Here is a 7,244-nt window from a genome sequence, read left to right on the forward strand (position 1 = left end):
AGAAAGATAGGACATGTCCTATCTTTCGACGGAATATGGCGCCATACGCTGTGTATTCCTATGGAGAGGGGCAGGGGTGAGCAGCGCTCATCCCCTGCTCCTCTCCCCGGTGCCGATGTATGCCCGCCGTACTACAGTATGGCGGGCATACATCGTGTGAATATAGCCTTAGACTCAAAGTAATAAATAACTTTGCAGCTTTCTCCAGAACCATGTGTCATTGATAATGATGACATGCCACAAGATAACTGTAGCCATATTTCTTTGTACTACAGATATAAATGCCAGCAAATGATGATTATGTTATCACGTGTGTTTGCAGCGGAGGTCTGAGAGGAAGGTGAGGGTTGAAACCATTCAGTGGTTTGCTCTGATGCATCCCAGTTATCTCATAAACCAACTATAACTCTATCCTTGAGGCTGAATTTCTCCGATGGTGATTTTGGTTTACCAATGCTAGGTTGCTTATACTGCCCGACCTGGATTTGAGTTGCCTGACCTTGGGCTTTTCTGATCCTGCCATAACTCCTGATTTAGCAGTTCATTACCATCTGGTTGTGACCTTGGTTCATACTTTAGAATTTTCTCAGGTTTGTGATTTTGTTCTGATATAGCCCCCTAGTTTTGACTAGGTTGGTGACTATGAGCTTGTCTCCCCCTTCACTATTCTCTGTGTTATTCAACATAGGGAATCACCAAGCTCACATCTAGGGTGATTGACAATTGTCACAAAGGCACATCTTCAGGGGTGAGTTAGTATCAAGGCTCACCTACCTTTACCCCTCAAAACTGGATATATGTTACATTGCTACTATAGTACAATCAGACATTAGAAGGTCTATTTACTAAGAGTAGTGCAAACAGCACTAAAAGTGGGTTTGCCTGTGAATAATGGTGGGTGTGCCAGATTCATGAAGAACGTCACCAGAAATCATGAATCTGGTGCTGCCCTGCACTGGCCCAACAGAGTTCAGCAACTCTTTTTGTGGTGCACCTTTGAGATATGGCTTGCTACACAATTATTTATGACTTTGCATAATAAATCTGGCGCATGGTAGGAATGAGCTCCGGAACGCCCCCTAATTTGTGTTGCGTAATGCCTAGTGCAGCGTGTGCCACAACTGTGTTCCAGGCACTTTTTAAATATCTGTGCAAGCAGTTTGCACTGAAGAGAAGAGGCAAAGTCTGACAGAAAACTGTCGCAAGGACCTTAGTAAATGTGCCCCATTTTCTCTTAAACCCTCCAGCACACATGTTCTGTTACACAGGTGGAGATATGGTAGCTGAAGAAACCATAAGAAATAACATTATAGAGGAGAATTTATCCAAAGCTTTTTTGTCAATAAAATAACCCTAGTCCTTTTGCCTCATGAAGGGGTCTATATGGTTTTCTCTCACATGTTCATTACATGCTACATTTGATTTAATAGAAACCACCCAGGGAACAAGCTGTTTGTCTGGCTTCTCTAAAATGAGGTTATCTGTGTAAGATAACTCCATTCAATTTTTACCATTCTGTGGAATTAGACAATGGAGGAGATTTATCATTATGATAAAGGCCCACAACCATGGCAGATATATCATTGGCTTAAAACTGTTTGGTAAAATTCTACAAAAAAATTAACCAGTGAATGTCCACATATTTTCAAAAAGTCCAATGAGAAACTGGCACAGAAGAACTGATAAATCTCCCCTAATATCTTTTGTGTTTGAATCTAGATAATTTGCCATTTGAACACCACGTGTAAAAATATTGTAGTAGTGATTTTCCTGTCCTGAAAGGTAGTTAGTTATTTAGGATTTGGATTTTTACTAAAAGCCCAAAAAGTTTCCTTACATTGCCTCTGATGAATGAATCATTCTGACATTATCACCTCCGGTGCCAAGCTAAATATCTGATGAAACAGAAAGTACACAGGAACAAGGACTCAAAGTTCAGCAGTTTTAGTGTTGGCTGTTTTGTAAATCACGCAGAAACAGGGCTAAAGAATACAAAAATAGGGGTGTAAAATATACTAACCCTACCCTATTTCTTTTTTCCAAAAGTGTGTCCCCAATTCTTTCCCAGCAAGTGATGTCTTTTTCTTCATTTGATATTCTTTCTTTGGGAGATGGGGGGTACATGTTTGCAGGTAATAGCTTACTGGCAAATAAAAACACTATTCTTTTACATTACAATTTTACATTAGTCTTTTAAAGAGGCAATGATTATGAATGTTTCTTGTTAGCAGATGCTTGTGTTAAAGGGGTTGCATGACATAAATAAAAACTTTACTGGCCCACCCGTACCTATGTCCCAGCACTGTAGGAGGTGCTAGGACAGGAGAAATTCAAGGCCGCCTGAAGTTGTCAGAGCAGAGTTGCTGTGCCCCTTCAAAAAAACTGACAGCACCGTGGGATACTGGGAGCGCAGAGGGAGGTAAGTATAGGTGTATTTTTTTCACAATGGTGAATATTATGTGGCTTCCAATATCCATAGGCATGTCAGAGTTTTGTGAAAGTTCACATAAAGTGAGTTACTTAGAAGTTTGCAAACTTCAATTGTTCAGAAAAGATGCATTAGATATTGTGTAATATGATCAGCAGCTGCATTACCAGAGAATTTCCCAACTTGTTATTTTGAAATATGGCCAATGCTGAGGATTATTGTAGATTCTCATATCCAGATACATAGCAGATTCTTGTGAATGTCCACGTAAAGTAAGTTTACTTAGTAAGTTCCAAACATCAATTGTTCACAAAAGATTAATTGCATATTGTGTGATCTGATTGGCATCTGAATTACTGTCTGGGAGAGGTGGATTTATTTAATAAATGTGTGGGTGAATACATTTTACGCTGAGAATACCCCACCCAAAGGATAAGCTCCTCAACTGTTATGCCACTAAATATACTCAGAATATAATTATATTAAAGGGAACCTGTCATCAGGAACCCATTTTCTGGCTGCCACATGTCCCCATAGAGAATAGTGTGCACATTGCCAAAGGGTTTTTATAATAATGCCTTTTTCCGATTTACCTTTCTGTCTGCAGAGCAGTGTCACATGGGAGTGGCCAGTGAGGAGTGGTTCCCCCCCCCCCTCTGGAAACCGCTCCGTCACGCATAGTTTTCAAATAGGAGGAATATGAGTGTATTTTTATTTGAAATAGACGCATGACAGAGCCGTTTCCAGAGGGTGGGGAAACCGCTTCCCACTGGGAACTCCCATGAGACATAGGACACTGCTCTGAAGAGAGAAAGGTCAACTATAATAATAATATTTCCTTTATTTATATAGTTCACACAGATTCGACAGCACTACACAGAGCTTGCCAGGTCAGTCCCTGTCCCCATGGGGCTCACAAGCTAATCAACCTACCAGTATGTTTTTTCGAATGTGCAAAGAAACCGGAGGACCCGGAGGAAAGCCACATGAATATTGAGAGAACATACAAACTCTTTTCAGATGTTGACCTGGATGGAACTTGAACTTAGGACCTCATCGCTTTCACCAAACTTTTCTTTTTATCAGAAAAAGTTTTATTATAAAAACTCTTTGGCAGTGTGTACACTATTCTCTATGGGGACAGGGGGGAGTCAGAAAAGGGGCTCCTGATAACAGGACACCTTAGCGCTCAGCGTCCCATATTTCAGAGTTAGGCTGGCATCATAAAATATGGGTTATCTGCTGTAACTTTGGGGGGGAGGCTGCCTCTTAAGAAAATTGTTTCTATGGCAACCCTGAGGAACGATCCTGTCTGTGATGGGATTTTAAAGGCACAGTGTCAGCCTATGCATGTTCAAATACCCTGCAATACATTAGTATTGCAGGGTATTATCATGAACAAGCAATCAGATGATTGCTTGTTCATGTCCCAAGGATGAAGTAAAAATGTTATTCAATAAATAATAATTAAAATGCCCAAAATCCCTATTAACACATGAAATGACATATAGTGAAAAAGGTCAAAATCATAACACAAACCCCACATATATAGTATCATAACGACCCGTAGAATAAAAATAAATCATAATTGAAGCCGCACAATGAGCGTCGTAAAAAAAAAAAACTGTTAATAACCCACCAAAAAAACATTTACTCCCTGATAGGATACTGGTGCAAAGTACTACATGTCCTGAAAAAAACAAGTAATCAACCAGCTCCAAAGACAAAAAAATCAAGGTGTTATTCCACTTGGAAGACGATGCAAAAACGATAGATTTTTCCACATATTTGGTTTTATTTTGAGAAATTTAGTTAAACATAAGAAAAAATATCTAAGTATGGTATCCATGTCATCGTATTAACACATAAAATAAAAATAAGATGTTTATAAGGCTATACGGTGAACATCAAAGTACATAATCTATGACATAATTGATGCTTTTCTACTCATCTACCCCCCAAAAAAGTTAATATGTTTTCAACAATAGGATATACACAAAATGGTATCACTGGAAAATACATCTAATCCCACAAAAAATTGCCCACACTTGTCCCCGCTAACGGAAAAGCTAGATTTTATAGCCTGCAAAAGGAGCCAATAAGGAAACTTAAACCCACTTCTATAGGACAAAACTGGCAGTTGCATGGCTCCTTCCCTTCTGTGTCTCACTGCGCACCCATACGTATAAGTAACGTCCACATGTGTGGTGTCTCCCAAATTTTAACATACAAACTGGCTACGTCTTGAAGGGGTTAAGCAGCTCCTTCCATTTGAAGAAATCAACATATCCACAGCATATTTTATAACTAATAATTGCACAAATAAAGGCATGCACAATTTTTTTCGGGGATGTGATGAATGTCCCCACAATGTGCACAAGCAGTAATCATGCTCCTTACCTTACTTACATAGAAATTATTATACATTTTATTACACTGAGACAATGGTAGCATCAAGGGAACTGCATCAATAGAGTAGATAACACACATATGTTAGAGGGGTATTATTTGTATCCTGCCTACATTTACTAGTTTTCTTCTTGCTTCTATTAGGTTTATGAAAATGTTATAGTGCATGTACTGTACATTAGCTCATACACTCTTTAGTTTGTAAAGAGAAAGATAATCTGTTTTATGCTACTAATATCTTTTTACCATTAAAGGGCATCTACCACCAGGATGGTGGTACCATCATACCATAGGTCAGTGGTGGCGAACCTATGGCACAGGTGCCAGAAGTGGCACTCGGAGCCATTTCTGGGGGCACTCAGACCATTGCCCGAGTTCACCAAATATGATCAAATCCACCAAATCTTCCTGAAGTCCCAAGCAACTTAAGAGATGCTTCTCTCAGCGCTATTTTAAAGCAACACTTCATTGGCTGTTTGGAACTGTGGGAAAAGTGAGAAGGTGTTGACAGAACTGCAATATCTTTGGAGGTCATTCTGCTGGACCACCATTCTTCCTCTACAGAGAGACCCTGGAGAGAAGCTATAATGAGTCTGAATTTGCCCTCCTTCTTTCCATTGTATTGGTGGGCTCGGGGGGTTTAAAAGCCATGTTGGCACTTCACAGTAAATAAGTGGATTTTGTTTGTAGTTTGGGCACTCAGCCTCTAAAAGGTTCGCCATCACTGGCCATCACTGGTGTTAATAGAGCCTGGAGCCCCTCAGGCTCATTTGCATAAGTCTTTCATGCTGGTGGTAGATGCTCTTTAATATCAATGTTTTGTTGCCTTGCCATCCCTCTATGATAGTATGAGGCAGTTTGTACTCCCAGGCACTACAAATATGACACAAGCACAGTTTAGATGAGATTACTCAGATGAATGTAATCTGCTCATCACACTAATGGGTGACTGATACCTATGCAGTTTAGTTTCCTAATGTCATGAATCACATGCTAGGTCTTGCATGATAAGGGCTATGTATATGATGCTTGTGATGCATCCTGCCATTCTCCGCACAGTAGTATGGCTTCAGACACGAACATAACATTCACTTAGTAGTTATTAGACAAAATGGGATCTGGTCACAATTGCCCAGACACTAGTCTTTTTGAAACTGATATTTTAATGCTGGGTTCACATCACATGTTTTGTGTACGCTCACCGTGTGTGTCAGAAAAGTTTCCAACATATTTGCTATATAAGCCAGACTCCTCTCCCACATTCTGGAGGGTGGAGGGGACCCCCAGCAACATATCTACTGTATTAGCATACAGTGGGATACGTCTGCACCATATGTTGAAAGCACACATCAGAATCCTCCCCGACATGTCCTTACAACATATGGAAAATAACATGAACATAGACAATTCTGACTTAAAGCTGTTAGAATAGTAATGTGATAAGCTAAACAAGAAAAATACTGCACCGCTGCCAGGTTCTAGCTGCAGCAGCTTCAGCAGTTATTTCCCACTTATTTTTTTTTTGAGGGCAGTTCACCAATGCAGAAAATCTCTGTCTTTAAAGGGAGTCTACCAGCAGTATCAACCTAGGTATCAACCTTGAAGAGCTATGTAATCATACCTTTATGTGTCTTATTAGTAGCAACAGGACTGTGAAAAATAGATTTATATTCAAAGATTGTAGCTGGACTTAGGGTTTTGGGGGGTTCTCCCCTGTGTTCGTAGAACTCTCCATTCAAGCTATCATCTAAACTGTACCTCCCAACCATCCTGGATCTTCCAGGACAGTTCCCGGATTTCAGTCTCTGTTCCACTTTCCCAGGTGGCGAGGAGTGTGTCCTCCGGCTATAGTGCTACACACAGAGAGAAGAGGTGCTGCAGACGAACAAGGAGGGGTAAGTAACTGATGCTTTTTTTATTATACAACAACAAGGATAGGGGCTACAATATATGGAGAAGGGCGACTTCGCTATAAGGACATAAGGATGCAATATAAATATGAAGGGGACACAATTAGGAGGGGGGGGGACCACAATATAAGGACAAGGGGGCCACAATATAAGATGATGGGGCCTCAATATAAAGAGGAGGGGAACACATTAAAAGGAAGAGGTGAGGCTGCATTATAAGGAAGAACTGAGGGAAACACAAAATAAGAAGAAGAAGGCCACAATATAAAAGGTCCCTCTTTGGCCCGCTCACAGTCAAGCTGCTACTAACAACATAATACTAAAACAGGAGCTACAGCAGATGTATTTTCCTTTTTAAATGTACCAGATTTAAAGGGCCAGCGCACCATTAATTGGCGCTGGCCATATTGCCCAATTCTATATAAGCCTGCCTCTTCCTGCAAGCCCTGCCGGATCTTTGTGCCTCACAGCCTGAGAGAAAGCTTTACTGCGATTTG

This window comes from Engystomops pustulosus, chromosome 1 (assembly GCF_040894005.1).
Source record: "Engystomops pustulosus chromosome 1, aEngPut4.maternal, whole genome shotgun sequence".
NCBI lineage: Eukaryota > Metazoa > Chordata > Amphibia > Anura > Leptodactylidae > Engystomops > Engystomops pustulosus.